At 47.5% G+C, this 15,854-nt stretch overlaps 1 non-coding gene across 1 annotated transcript; it reads left to right on the plus strand.

The window, feature by feature from the left end:
- The first annotated feature begins 10,356 nt into the window (after positions 1 to 10,356).
- Positions 10,357 to 10,471, plus strand: LOC126645297 (U5 spliceosomal RNA). Its single transcript, XR_007630111.1, has one exon. It is a non-coding gene; the product is annotated as a U5 spliceosomal RNA (small nuclear RNA).
- The last annotated feature ends 5,383 nt before the right edge of the window (positions 10,472 to 15,854 follow it).

Genomic DNA, 15,854 nt, shown 5'->3' on the forward strand with positions numbered 1-15,854 from the left:
GGGAGAAAAATGCAGTGGGAAAGATTGGATCAAAGTACCCTGCTCATTAAATCAGGAAATGGTACTACCTGAAAGGTCTGAACTCTCAGTCCAAAAATAAAAAGCACTTTTCCCTCTCTCTTTCATTTCTTCCTTCAGTCCTGCTGCTGCAGGAGTCATCTTGGCAGACCTTAAAAATGCTGCAGGTCCCCCAACTTTATTGGAATTCCCTGCTACAAAAATATCTGAGCTGAGGGCTGCGAGTGCTGGGCACTGAAACCTCTCAGCCAGCAGAGATTTCCTTTCAGGTCTCGGCTTTTGAAAGCAGGAGGACTTTTTCTGAGGAAGAGGACTCACAGCTGGTTGGGGGGGATTTAAAGTAATTAAAAAAAAAAAAAAAAAAAACATTTTTGTGAAGGTGGTTGAACAGTGGAGCAGTTTATTCTGAGAAGTTGTGGAGTCTCCATGTAGAGAGATACTCAAAACCCAACCAGCAGCTCGTTCTCCCTGCCTTGAGTGAATGGTTGGACAAGCTTTAGCTGAAAGAGGGAAAGTTTAGGTTGGGTTTTAGGAAGAAATTCTTCCCTGTGAGGGTGGTGAGGCCCTGGCACAGGTTGCCCAGAGAAGCTGTGTCTGCCCCATTCCTGGAAGTGTCCAAGGCCAGGTTGGAGCAAGCTGGGATAGTGGAAGGTGTCCATGCCCATGGCAAGGGGTGGGACTGGATGATCTTTAACATCTTCCAACCCAACCCATTCTGTAATTCTGTGTTTCTATGATGGGAAACTAGAGTTTTAGCCCAAACTGAAATGATCCACAGAGCCAGATGGGTGACAAGCAGGAAAGCAGCAGTGCAGGAATTATTAGGACCATTGGTATTCTTGTGGTGTCCAGGAATCAGAGCCATCCAACAGAATCTCTGGAAGCAGCCTCTGGAAGAAGGAGGGATCTCCCCCTGAGGGAGTTGCTTTGATGTTAACTCGTCCTTTGAGACATCTCTGAATTCCAACCACCTGAGATCTGCACAGCCACACTTCAAACACCTTCCCAGCTGGAAATAAGCTGAAAAACAGTAGATCTTTTCCATGAATAAAAGCACTTTTCTGAATACAGCTGGGGTAAGCACCTGGGAGGATGAAAAAGTTCTCAAAAAAAAACACAATAGTGCAGTGCCAATATCAGTAAAAATAAGGATAAATAGATCAGAAATTGTTTTAGAGTGGGAATTAGAAAGAAAACCTCTCCTCATCTCCTGTAGATCAGCCTCCATCTAGAACCAAGGGGGACAAGAAACAGAAGTATAAAGTTGTATCCTAATCCCTTCATGGGATGGAGTGAATGTGATGGGGAGAGAATGACCTGATGCCATGGTCTATCCTAGGCCAGCTTACAAAGACTGTTTTTGAAAAGAGGTGTAGAAATTATCTCATTTTGTACACAAGAAACTCCAACTCTCTGCTTAACAAAAGCTGTGACGTTGCCTCCAAGTACTCCTGAAGCTGCAGGTAGGTTTTTCCTGGGAGAAGGTCACTTCACCAGGCAGGAGAAAGGCAAGAATTGCTTTTATAGAGGCCATAAACCCAAATTTCTGCAGACCTTCCCCCTGCTCATTGTCCATGTGACTGTGAAGGCTGATATGGCAGCTCAGACTTCATGTTCTTAGAAATACAATTTGACCTTTACAAAAAAAAATCTATAACATCAGGAATTTAACACTCTCAAGAGCAAACAGATGGAAGGAACCTGCCTTAAATGCCTTCTGCAGCAACACTGTGATTTCATAACTCTTGCTGTCGTGAAAGATCATCCCTTTTCACTTCAAAAGAAGCCCAGTCTAGGGGAGACAAAGGGAAATCTGAGCTTGTATTCCCACTTTCCCAATATTGGCACCCAAAGAGGAGATCAATACAGTGAACCCAATTTTAGAAGACTGGTGGGTGCCCTAAATAAGGACAGATGTTCATGATGACCTGTAAGAACATGATGGCTGGCAAGAGATGTGGGTTCCTTCCTTCCCACCTCCAGTGACCACTCCGTGCTCACTTTGCACTCTTCCACCTGATTTGCACACTTCATTCTGGAAGGGGCTAAATCTCAGGCTAAATCCCGAGGTTTCCAGGAATTGTTTAACACTCTTTAGGAAGGGAGTGCCCAAGCAGTGCTGTTGTGCAGTTTTATCCTGCAGCTTCCTCCTGTGCCTGGCAGCAGCAATAAGGATGAGCTCACTCCTCTAGGCATGGAGTCTGGGAATCTGCTAGGAGATCCCACTGCTCCTTCAGCATCCAGCTGGTTCCCACTCAGCCATTCTATTGTTGTCACCTCACTGATTTACTGTAGGACTCTGGGACGGATATGGAAACGGCAGATCCCAAATATCTCCTCTTGGAGATGCAGACAGAAAACCTCAGACCCCCCCACCACAATGCTGATCACCCAAGGTGGTTTATTCTTCCTGGCTCACTGGGAAATGCACACCAGCAATATTTCTACAACTGGAGGCTGCTGGACCCTTCAGATCTCGCAGTTACAGGCAAGACAAAATGTATTAGCTCAGAAAAAAAACACGGCACCAAGGGAAGCTCTGTGTGTGTGGTCAAACTGGATCTAAATTTCAATCCCCTTCATCTAATACAAAGAAAAACAAGTTTCAGAGCCAGGTGGAAGGCAGGAGGTGGGGAGGGGGTGGGGGGGAAGGTGTCAGTAGACCAGTCTCTCAGCAGAGAGCAGCCTTCTCTGCTTCTGCTTAATTGATTAATTCCTTCTTAGCAGAGTCATCTGTTTGATGTGCTTTTCCATGAAAGCGGTTCAGAAAGTTCACGGGAGTTAATCCCGAAGATGGCTGGAGCCGCGGAGCCAAGCATCTGATTAAAGGACGAGGGGGATCGCTTGCAGCTCAGCTGCTCTCAAAGTTGTTCCCAAAGTCTTTGCTAACCTTCAAGGTTTCAAAGTCCGTTTCTCGGCACCGGGGAATTTAAAGGGGAAGGTTTCTCTGCAGAGGTAGCGTTGTTATTATTATTATTGTTATTATTATTGCAATGAGAAAAGCACGGGGGATCCATTCAGAGGAGGGCCATACACAAGAGGCACATGAGCCCCAGTGAAAAGGAGGAGATGAAAAGACACAGAGGCAAATGCAGACACAGAGGCTGCCGTTTCACAGCCCGTTCCAAACAGCTTGCTCTGAATTCAGCACATGCCCCCACCCGCCCCCATCCACTCAGAGATAAAGGCAGGGCCATTACTGGTGTCAGTGCTACCTGCCCGTACCCAAGGACTGGGATTAACAAATAGCACAGGAGTGTTTTCCCTGCAGGGGTTTCCATTACTGCAGCTTCCAGCAGGGCCTGCCCATCAGCAGGGAAAGGGGAGCCAGCGCTCCCAGGGAGACAGAGCTCGGCTGTGCTGGTGCTGAGGGATGCAGTGAGGTGACTGAAAGCCTCTGAATGAGGTGACTGAAAGCCTCTGCTGACGCCGTGCAGGGCTGGAATGATGAGGGACGGACGTGGGAGAATTGCAGGGGGACGTCACGATGCTGAGCGACTCCGTGACCGAAGAGCAGCTGAAATTCAGAGGGAATGAGTGCAGGGTGGCACACGGGGGTGGAAAACAAGCAATCCCAACTTTCCATCCAGTGACTGAGCCTTGAATGGGCCGTTACTTGCTCAGGAATGAGTTGGTGTCTGTAATAGGTTGGCTCCATGAATGTGTCACCTCAGCGCTCAGGGGTGGTGACGAAAAGCAAATTGGATGTTCAGAATTAACAGGGAAGGGATGGAGATCAAAATAGAAATCGTTATTCCAGCCCTCAGTGAGTGCAAACGTGTGTGTCTGCCTCTTGAGTGTTTTGAGTGGCTCTGGTGTTCCCCCCACAGACAGGAAAGCAGCAGAACTGGGAGAGGAACGTGGAAGGGCAATAAAGTGATCAAAGGTAGAGAACAATGAAGCACTTCAGGAATATTTCATCTGAATAAGGAGTACGATAATGGCCGATCAGATTATGAGTGGCACGAAGAGGATGAAAGGGAGCAACTGTTGTTTTGTTTCTTTGAAAAGACAAAAAAAAAAAAAAAAAAAAAAAAGGGTGCTCGAGATGATAGCGGGTCACAACAAAGGGCTTCCTTCACACTGCGCTGTGCAGATAATCTGCAGCTAATCCCCCCTTGCCAAAGGGATCCTGCGAGTGCTCAAAGTTTACCTGATCTGAAGACGTTGAACAATTTGATGTGGGGTGAAAAAAAAAAAAAGCTTCACGGAATTCCTAGTAAAGACAAAGCTACCTCAGGAATGTTTATGGTTCTGTCTTCTAGAGGCTGCAAAAATGCAGATATGACTCAGTGCTTGGTCTTATGCTCTTCCCTGCACTGACAGACCTCAGAGTGTGACCCACCATGGATGCCATCAGTGCTTGATTTCCTGTCTTCTCCAAAGGATGGGAACTTCATCCTCTCCTGGGCACAGTCATCCCCAGCCATTAGAATCATCCTCCAAAGATGTCCATCCTCCTTCCAGCACAAATTTCTTGGGATTCTCCAGCCCATCCCCTTCCAAATTGTTCCACAGCACAGCTTGCCCAGCGCTCTTTTTTTCATTTCCTTGGAGCTGAGTCCCTTGTGTTCCTGAAAAATGGAAAATTCCCTCACTGAAAGGGTTGTCAGACCTTAGGACAAGATTCCCAGGGAGTGATGGAATCACCATCCCAGGAAGCGTTCAAGAATTGTGTAGATGTGCTGTTTGGGGACATGGTTTAGTGCTGGATTTGGTAATTATGGGTTAATAGTTGGACTTGGTGATCTTAGAGGGCTTTTCCAACCCAAACTATTCTATGAACCAGGGGTTAAGGACTTGGAATTTGTAGTGGCTTTCAGGAGGGCAACTCTCTGGAATCTTTTCTGGATCAGCTTCAAGGCTCCTGAAGGGGTTTTTGCACACCAGTTCTTCACAGTTCCTGAATTCTGTTCCCCAGCATTTGAACTCCTAGAAATTTTCTCAAGTTCTTGGAGGTTGGATGACGAATCAAACCTCAGTGCCCTGCAGTTGTGTTGTGCAGCTGATGTTGCTTTTCAGAATCGAGGTCGGATCAGGGGAGAGGAAAGATTTAACACTGCAAAAGGATATTTAAAATGCCAGAATTCAGCCCTACAAGGGACCATGTGAGGCTCCAGCAGCAGAGTGGCTTCAGCTTTCCTACATTTCTTATTTACAGTGATTCTGCCTCTCTTTCAGGAGAATTGAGATAAAAGATGCCCCAAAGTCATGATGCCATTACCATTTTTGCTTGAGAACGGTTCCTGTCCACACACATCAAATGCAAAATTATTAATACCCACAAGGACAGTCATTAAATCTCTCAGTTTCAGTCCAGACTCCTTAAAAAACTTTGCAGCTTGGTCCTACCAGGAGATCAGTGGAGATCAAAGGGGTTTTTTGACAATCCACAGCACCAGCATCTGGCAGGTAATGGGTCTGAAAAGGGCATTGTTTGGTCTCTGTGGGGTGGGATCAAAAAGGGTGGGATGTGGATCACACCAGAGCTCTGATCTCCAGCCCCAGATGGATATTCTTGGAGAGCTGGAAGCAGCTGGAGAGTGTTTTGTGTGCTGGTGTCAAAGGTATTGAGATCCCTCCTGAAACGTGGCAGCAGGAGAAGGGCAGATGCAGACCAGGTTTGTTGAGGATTTACAAGTCCTTCATAGTAAAAACAAGACAAGGGATGACAGGTTTCAGAAGGAAAAAGCCCTTGGAATGGCACTGGTCAAGAGTGGACCAAAAGGACACAGTACATCTGAGAGAGAACCCAAAATAAATGTCCTGAAAGTATTAACATTCTCTATCGACTTTAAATGTGACTAGGAATGAATGTTTCCCTTCCTTTCCTTTCCCTCCTCTCCCCTTTTCATCTAGGGAAAAACCCAGCACTCTGCTGTGGGATGTTAGTGAGCTGATCTAAGGAAATGTAGGCAGGTGGAAGATTCAGAGATATTTTACTGCCCTCCTGCAGCAAAAATAATCAGTGGGAATCTCGTCTGCTCTGGACAGAGCTGAACATTTTCGTTGGTGAGGCAGAAGAGCTTGAAGAAGACTTGAAGAAATGCCAGAGCTCAAGTCCCCAAATCCAGCTGGGTCATGGAATGACTGTGGACAGGTCTTTGCCTTAGCCCTACAAGTTCCCTGGCTTGTTCCCTCTCTCTCCACCTCACATGGAGCACTGGCTGAGGCAGAGGTTAATTTTCATGATTTTTAGGGTTGAGGTATTCGCTTTGTCCATTTGCAAGCCAAGATGCCTCCAGCACAACGTGGGAATCGCTGTTCCCTTCAGCCCTGCAGGAGTGAGGAGGGACCACAGGCACCTAAGAGGTGCCAAAAAGCATCTCAGGAACACGTGGGTTGGGTGTGAAGGCAGAACAGATGGTTGTCAATGCTGTGTTTAGAAACACAGGACAGGGAGGTACAGGAGGATTCAGTAACTTCAAGGTCATGCAGCCAGTGGGGATTCAACCCACGTGTCCTGCATGACAGTCCACTAGACCTGGGTTTTCTTCTCGTGGCCCTTGCCTGGAGAGCAGCACAAGCTGGGGCTGGACACAGGAATTTGGAAGCAAGAGCCTGTGGTTCATGCAGTGGACAGGTGGACCAGTCACACAGAGTTATCATCTGGGGGGAAAATAACTCTGCCCGAAGGGCTCAGGATGAGTCAGACTGAGGATGCTGTAATTGAATAAAAATACCTGTGCTTTCTTGCAGTTCAGCTAATCCACATCAACAGCTCGGTGGGATTTACTTCCCTATGACAACAAGAGCACAGGCTCATGGGATTTTAGGGCAAAAATGCACCAGGTACATCTTTAACAAAAGATGGTTGAAGCGAAATCTCTTGGCCACCTTTGTCCTCTGCCCTGCTCGGACTGACCTTCACCCATCTCAGCTTTGGAGAAGAATTAATTTGGGGAGTGAATATGCAGCAGGTTGCTCTTCTCTGGGCAGATACCTGTCTCCAAGCAGGCAGCAGGGGGGCTGAGGTCAGCAGAGGCAGCTGAATTTTCATTAGGAACAGATCCTTTTATCGTGGTTTACAGCTCCAGACACAGAAATCAGGAAGGGCATCGGGGCTGCTGCTTTTACCTTTGTTGTGTCTTTATTCAGAGTGTGACATCATCCTATTGATGAAGGTCAGGCTGATCTCAGGTCCCTTCTGACTCATTGAACATTAGGGATGGCTGGAGGCAGGAGAGGCCGGTGATTTGATGTGACAGGTCAGGAGGGAGCACAGCAGCGGTGCAGCAGGACACGGGCTGCAGGAAGGGGTGATGCCATGATCCATTGTGACAAGAGGAGAGCTGGATGGACGGACCAACAGCCTGGAATGACCCAGCAAGGGCAGGATAGAAAGAGGCAAAACCCTAAAACCCCTTTGGTCTGTGTCCGTTCCCACTACACGGGATAAATCCAAAGTGACCTTCCTTAGCTGCCGATGGGATCACAGATTTATTGTTCCTTAAAGTACATCCCATTCCAGCCCCTGCCATGGGCAGGGACACCTCCCACTAGACCAGGTTGCTCCAACCCCCTCCAACCTGGCCTTGGACACTTCCAGGGATGGGGCAGCCACAGCTTCTCTGGGCAACCTGTGCCAGGGCCTCACCACCCTCTCTCACAGAAGAGCATTTCTTCCTAATATCTAACCTAAACCTACATTATTTCAGTATAAAGCCATTAATCCTCTGTCCAAAGATGCAGGGCAGTTGTGAACTGCAGTCCAGGCTGGATCCAGGATGTGGCCACCAGAGCAGGAGAGGAGCAGGAGCAAGGACTCTGCTCTGCAGATCTGTGGCCATGGAAAGGAGAGGCAGCACCTGTGGTATCCACCACTCCACATGCACTGCTTGGCCAACCTGCAACTTGCATTTAGCAAGACGTGCATTTAAAGATGCCAGCTTTGCTCCCAGGTGATTTTTCCTGACCCTTCCTCCAAAGGTCTGTTTCTCACGCATTCAGCATCCGAGTATTTTGAGAAATTCCTGTTCCTCCAGGCTCAGGAAGGCAGGGACAGCTGGGAGCTGTTTCCTTTCAGCCCTCTTGCCTTGCCATCCTGGGAAATTTTGTGCCAGCTGTGGTCACCTGTTTGATTTCTCTTTCAGTGGCTGCCTTCCCCCACAAATTAATTTTGATTATTTAAGCTTGTCTTGCCTGGCAGGGAGGGATCTCTTAGTGGTGTGAGTTTGAAGAGCTCACTCTCTGCATCTCCCTCTTTTTCCCCTGCACTGAGCCTAATTTTGTGGTTCCCTGCCTTGCCCAAAAATAACCTTCAGCCCCAATTCCGAACTGTCATATTCATTACATCCCAGCTGTCTGCAGACAGGGCTTATCACTTGCAATCCTCTCAGTTACACTTGTGATTAAAACTGATTGCAAATGTGATCCTGGCTGCTCAGCCTGGAAATTGGGAACGTCTTTATAATTTCTGACAGCGGATCATGAGGCCTTGGATGAGCCTGGCAGGGCTGCAGAGCCAGGGCAAGATCTTTGCAGGTCTGGGGGAGTGGGAGGAGAATATTTATCTGTGAGAAAGAGAGAGGAGATGGTGATGTTTTGGGGGAGAAAAATAAAATATAGAAGGGATGAGGAATGAAGACCCCCCAAGCTGAAAGCTGGAAAAGCCAGGGGGTAAAAACTAAGCTCTTGACTGCCAGGACCATTCCTGGGAATGGGTGAGGGAGACAGTTGTATGGCAGAGAAAACCAGACCACACAAGCCTTCACTCAGTTTTGGGCACCAGTAACTCATGGAATCAGGGTAGATGTTCCCCTCTTCCCAAAAACAGCAGCAGCACATCAGAGTCTCCAGGACTCTTCTGTACCTACTCCTGCTCCAGCCTGTTCCCTTTGCAGACCTGGAGCCATTTATCCTCCTGTTTGATCAGAGCAAGGGCTGCAAAATTATGCCTTGCAGAGTGGTGGAGCCCTGAACGTGATCAGAGAGTTTGTACCTTGCTCCAAACCTGAAAAGGTCTCCACCATCTTTCTGCTGGCCTGAATTTCACAGCTTGATTGATTACACAGATTTACGTACTTAAAATGAACTACAGAGTTTACATTTATTTAATCTTTCCTTTATATGTTTTTTTTTTTTCCCATTGAGGGCTCAGTGCTTTGTGTTGAACTAAAGCCTGATTTCCAGAGTTTGTTCTGAAGAGATTTAAAATCCACCATTTTCCTTGGGAGCCCTTTTCCAGCGTGTTAAACCCTCTCTCTGATTCACCTCAGCCTTTATTCCCTGCAGCCTGACTTGAGTTATGCTTCATCCCTCTCTGAAGGGAATCTCCCATCATCTCCACAGGGAGGTGCCTCTCCAGCTTCCTTGGTAGGAACTGAACAGGGTAAGTGTTTTTTGACATATCTCCTGGTCAGAGATTGTCCTCCAGACTTCTGAGTCATTTTTCCTGCCCCCCTCTGATGCCTCTCCGAGCATTGGATGTTCCCTTGCAGGCACAGACATCAGAACTGGGTGTCCCCCATTCCTCCACGACCCAGATGTAAAATGACTTGCCTTGTCCAACTCAACATGCCCCTGTTTGTGCATCCAAAAGCTGAATTAACTCTTCTGATGGATTTAGGGCATTGCTTTAAGACCTTTTTTTTTTTTCCCAAATAATTGGACTGGCCTGGCTGTCTTGGAGTTGCTGCTTTCCAGCACAGGCTCTGCCCCCTCCTGTCCATTTTCCAAGGGGTTTTATTGTTTGTTTATAATAGAAAACTTTGCAGAGAGCTATGTTTGTGCCCTGAGCCCAGTCACAAACATTGTCCTGTGGTCAGCACAGACACTAAAAATAACCTTTTTTTTTTTCTTTCTTTTTTTTTGCTGCAGATTCCCTCTTTCTCTGTTTCAGCAGAGGCTCTCAAAGTATTGAGATCCCTGGGAGTGCTCAAGGCCAGCTTGGATGGAACTTGGAGCAACCTGGTCTGGTGGAAGGTGTCCCTGCCCATGGCAAGGGGATGGAATGAGGTGATCTTTAAGGTCCCTTCCAGCCCAAACCATTCTGTGAGACTGTGTTGGTTAGAAATCAGAGCTTGGCTGAGACAGCCCGTGTCGTTCAGGTGTAAAAGCGCCTTTTCCCGATGTTCCCGCAGAGCTCATTTTCTAAGCCTCATTAGTATTTCTCTTAATTTGCATACCCAGGGTGCCCCGCGGGGCGGAGGGGCAATCCTGGCAGCAATATTCACCTTTTCCATGGGAAAGCTGGGGTCAGGACATGAATTTTTGTTATTTCACTGGTGAGGAGTCCGGCTGGAGAGGTAAAAGGTTGAATTTGTGGTTTTCCGATGCTCACCATATCCTGCAGAGGGACAGCTGTGGGATGGTGAGTATGTGAAAGATACCAACAACATACTCTTGTTTCTCTTCAATTCGTATAAATCTTTCGCCTTTTACTAAAGATTTCCGTGGAGAGGAACAAATAAGAGTGCGAAGTAATTTTTTTAAGCTTCACTGAGGTGGAGCAGCTTTCTATGTAGTGAAAGAATAGAAAAAACCTCAAAATATGAGTGATGATTCAAGGTATAAGGGAGAAAGTGTGCTCTGTGACAGGGTGGGTGCTGTCGTTCACCCAGATTATATGGAAATTTTTGCATCCAGGTCTGGGATCTTCAGCACAGGAAAGGTGTGGAGCTGCTGGAGAGAGTCCAGAGGAGGCCCCGGAGCTGTTCCCAGAAGAGAAGGGTCCTCTGAAACTCTGAGAGCCAGTGCTGGGACAGCTGGGAAGGGGCTCCAGGAGAGCAGGAGAGGGACTGGGGACAATGCCTGGAGGGACAGGACACAGGGAATGGCTTCAGAGGGCAGGGATAAATGGGATATTGGGAAGGAATTCTTGGCTGTGAGGACTGTGAGGCCCTGGCCCAGGTTTCCCAGAGAAGCTGTGGCTGCCCCAGTATCCCTGGAAGTGTCCAAGGCCAGGTTGGATGGGGCTTGGAGCAACCTGGAATAGTGGAAAGTGTCCCTGCCCATGGCAGCTGGTTGGAATTGGATGATCTTTAAGGTTCCATCCCACCCAAACCATTGCATGACTCTGTTCTTACCTCTAAAACAGACCCTGGTGCCAAGGAAAAGAAAGAGCTCCTCCTAGAGGGATGTACCTCCAAAACTATGGGTAGGACTTGCCAAGCTGAGTTGTGTGTTCACCACAGTGGCACCTTTCTCGAAGTATTTTCCAGTGTTCGTGACCATTTTCATCATAATTAATTTTTAAGTTTAGAAAAAGAAGGTTTTATACCATTCACACCCCCCCACTCCCCTTTAAGCAACTGGTTTCCTGCCTTTATTCTTTTGCCTGCCTTCATTTCCTGCCTTCATTTCCCCTGCTTTTCAAAGAAGCAGCATTTTCTTTGCAAATGAGTGATAAGGGTGATAAGTTTTCACTCCTAGGAAAAAAAAAAACACCATCCCTCTCAGGGTGAAGTGGCATCTGTGTAACAGCACAGGGAAATGTTATTATTTGTCCTGAACAGCCCAGAGTCCCTCCTGTCATCGTGTCACTGGGAGTGCAGTCACTCCCCAGATCATTCTCCACGATTTTGTGGCTGTTGTTGTGGTGACTTTGCTGCTCTGGACATTCTAAACTCGCCTTGAAGACCTGTGTGGATTTCCTGGGTAGGTGAAGAAGGCTGGAGGGAAGATGAAAATAAACTCCGTGGCATTGAATCTGTGGGAGGGGGATGATTATTCTCTGCAAGGACACAGTTTGGAGGGACAGAACATTTCCACATCTGCTGTGGGACCTGCAAACAGTCCCTCTATGGCAGACACTCATAGCAAATCCTCCCTCATATCAGTGGAACAAAAATGAGGGGAGTTTGCACCATCAAGCTCACATGTTCCCTTTATGACTTAGGCCTGCAGATCCAGCCTGGTGCCCAAAGCAGACCCCTGCTTTTAAACAGAAAATTACAGAACTTACTAAAAAAAAAAAAAAAAAAAAAAGAAAAGGGCACAGGTTCCACCACCACAGTATGCCTGGCACGTTGAGTTTCGGCGCCTCAGCCAAAATTAACATTCCACTTGCAACCAAGAGGCTGCGAGTGACAGCAGCAGCTTTGAAGGTCACCTCGCCTCCAAGTAAATAAATAAATAGTAAACAAGAAAGCAGGCAGCAATGAATAAAGCAGGCAAAGCCAGAGGCATTCCACTGGCTTGAACTTGTGTGGTGGTTTGTTGTTTTTTTTTTTTTATTTCTTCTCTGCTCTCTTCACTTTCATTTCCCAAAGGTCGGTGCTAATAGGAGACCCCTCTGATTGCTGATGCAGGGTGCACACCCTGCCAGGCTGCCTGTTCAAGAGCCCCTGAGACCGATTCAGAGCCTGAGCTGGGAGCAGAACGGTGTCATCTCCGCAGCTGATTGCTTTAATGAGACTTTTCTAGCAGTACCAGGCCGTGACAGGTGGGAGGATCTGCTGCAAACACTGTGTTGATCTCTCAGAGCAGAATCTGTGCCCTTCTTGCTGAGGAGGAATCGCGGTGCCAGGTGTTTGTTTTCCGCGCTCCTCTCGGCCATGCCTAATGAGATCCTGGCTCTGCAAGCTCAGAGTTGACTTTTTCCAACAGTTTTTCCAGCTTGGCCACATGGCCGGGGAAGAGGCAGACTGAAATCAGGCCAAAGCTATTTCTGACTGCGTTTGTGCCGTGCCGGACCCATCTGTTGGATGTGGAGAGGCGCTCGCAGAAGGGCGTGTGGGAGTCCTTTCTTCTCGAACATCCAGTGGCAAGCGGGGACTCTGCCTCACCTTTCAAAGTGCCCTGTCTCCTGGGCATCCATCCTGCACGTGTGCTCCAGGGCTCCCTTCCAGGGTGAGCCAGCAGCTCTCTGCAGGCTGAAATCTGGGCGAGCTGACAGGACAGTTTCCAAAGGAAGCTCTCTGGAGGGACACGGTGCACACGCTGCGCTAATTGAGCCCAGCGCTGTCCCAGCAGACCATGCTCACTCAGAGAAGTTTCTGTCGCACTCCAGCTCGCAAAACACATCCTCTGGCATCAGATTTTGAGAATAACGCATGGTTGGGCAGGACAAAACCCTGTAGTTTTAGCCAGGACTAAATATTTTGTCACTGTCACTGGCTACTCCCACGCATAGTTCAGCAGCAGTCAGAGCTGGATTATGGGAAGACTTTTTATCTTCCTAAAGGAAAATGCCCTTGGAACATGCTCATGTTCCCTGAACACACAGATCTTGTCCTTCTTGGTGTGCCCACTCATGTCACTGACACTGTCACTTTGAGGTGAGACCAAACAATCCATCCACAGTAGAAGAGGCTGAGGACACTCACTCAGCATCTCACCCTGCTGCTGTCCACCTCTCCTGTTTGTGCTGGATAGATTTATATATAATATATAATATTAAATAAATAAAAATGTGTATGTTAATATTTTATATCGTATATATTTATATGAATACATGTTAAAATATAGATGTCTCCTTAGGGAAAACTGGAGTAACCATGAACCCCACCATAAGACCCTATAACTTCAAGAAGCAATGAATCCTCTGATAAAAACCACCCCTAAGGGAATGAGGGACAGTGGGGACAGGCAAAAGAACTTGTAGACACTCTAAGAATAACAAAAACTGGGCTTTGGTATTAAGGAAATACAATCTGATGGTGTTTCCTGTTACAGCCCAATGCAACAGCTCCTTCATGTCATGACCAGCAGGTTTCCCAGAGAAACTGTGGCTGCCCCATCCCTGGAAGTGTCCAAGGCCAGCTTGGATGGGGCTTGGAGCAACCTGGGATAGTGGAAGGTGTCCCTGCCCATGGCAGGAGGGTTGGAATGAGATGAGCTTTAAGGTCCCTCCCAACCCAAACCATTCCATGATAACAAACCCTCACCCCCACGTGACTTAAAATGTGTGATGTCAAATACTGGGAGCAAGGAAGCTGAACCATCTGTGAACATCTCACCTCATAGACTCATCCATCCCCTCACACTGATCCATCCCCTCAGACTGATCCATCCCCTCAGATTGATCCATCCCCTCAGACTGATCCATCCCTTCAGACTGATCCATCCGCTCAGACTGATCCATCCCCTCAGATTGATCCATCCCTTCAGACTGATCCATCCCCTCAGACTGATCCATCCCCTCAGACTGATCCATCCCCTCAGACTGATCCATCCCCTCATGGACTCATCCATCCCCTCAGACTGATCCATCCCCTCAGCTCCTTCGTAGGATCACAGAATGGTTTGGGTTGGAAAGTGGGACCAGCGTGGTCACTTCCAGCTTTTCCAACAGCTCAGGAAGGACAATGTGGACTCCAACATAAATCACAACCCACTGGAACTCTCCACCCCCTCACCTGCAAGTCTGATGGGGTGGCTCCAGTCCTGGCCCTCCCTCCATGCTGGCATGTGTCTGTCTCCCTAAAACTGGCAGAAGTCATCTCCACAGAAGGTGGAAACTGGCTGGCAGGAGACCAGGTGATCTTCTCCTTATTTCCTCACCACTGACTCGTCCCCAATTAACACGCTGATAATTGTTGCCCTTTGGGCCAGACACGATTAATCAGCAATTTTCTCCTTCCATCCTTATTTTATTTTAATTTTTTTTTTTAAGAGCAGCTGGGAAACGTCTTTCTCTCCTTCAGTAGAGTTTGAAAGCTCCTCCATCTGGACAATCTAATTCCCAATGTAAATACAGGGAGAGGAGGGAAGAGGAGAATGGTGTCCCGAGGGAGCCCCTCCACATCCCACTGTCTCTGCCTGAGGTGACTTTCTCCCCCTTCCCTCATTGTCCCGCCCTTTAGGAACAGAGCCAGCCCCTCTGCTGAAGAGGAACTGAAGAGGTGGCTGTAAATTGAAATTAGCATTTACCTCAAGGAGTACAAAGCAATGATTAATGGTTTTTTAATGCTCCACCGTTCCACACTCAGAGCACTTTGTTTTAATGGCAGGGGAAGGAGAATAAAAAGTGTGTGTGTGTGGGAACAGAGCTTTGCACACACGGATCTTCCTCACTCTCAGTAATTCTCACCATTAAGGAGAGCCAATCTAACACTCTTTAGCTCAGAATTACATAGAAAAGCCTGATATCTCATCCAGTGCATCACAACTAAAAATGGAACAGAACAAAGTCATTAAGAGAAATGTCCTCCAACCAGCAGTTACCAGATAATTGTTTTTCTGCTTTGGGTTTAATTATAACGCGGACCAATTGATTAATTAAATAAGTTTCTGTAACCTCCTCCACCCTTGCCCTGAGGAAGGTTCCAGTTAGACTTGCTGAATGATAATTATTTGTCTTTCAGCCCGTTTCAGAATTATGGCTTTTTCAGGGCCATCTCCACGGGTACCGGTGGCAGCTGTTCATCATCTCCTGTCTCGACATGTGCCAATAGTTATCCACGTCACACGGCCTCCTGAACGCCCAGAAGAGCCGTGCATTTGTCAGGCCTTCTTAAGCAACCCCTTTTCTCATCTTTTTTTAATTAAAAAATCATCTCCTTTCAGGCTTTTTTAAACAATTTCTGTCCGAGGCCGCGATCGCACCAGGTTGAGGACGAAGTTCCTCCAGTGTGGCTGCAGCCAAAATCTACTCAAATGGTGGCATTTGGGGCAGGGCTGCTCAAGTGAGATGGTTATTAACAAGTGAGATAGTTATTAATGATAGTTATTAATGGTCCCCTCAGCTCCTGGAGTAGCTGCTCCACCTGCTGTTGTGTGTCTGCAGAGGAGACCTTTCCTCATGATTTAGTCTGGATTACTTTATAGTCTACAGAAAAAACCCCAAACCAGGTGATTCAGGACCTTAAAGATCATCTTGTTCCAACCCCCTGCCATGGGCAGGGACACTCTCCACTATCCAGGTTGTTCATGACCTTGTCTTCTAGAACAGA

The sequence above is a fragment of the Myiozetetes cayanensis genome, unplaced genomic scaffold, assembly GCF_022539395.1.
Source record: "Myiozetetes cayanensis isolate MyiCay16 unplaced genomic scaffold, myiCay2020 scf3, whole genome shotgun sequence".
Classification (NCBI taxonomy): Eukaryota; Metazoa; Chordata; class Aves; order Passeriformes; family Tyrannidae; genus Myiozetetes; species Myiozetetes cayanensis.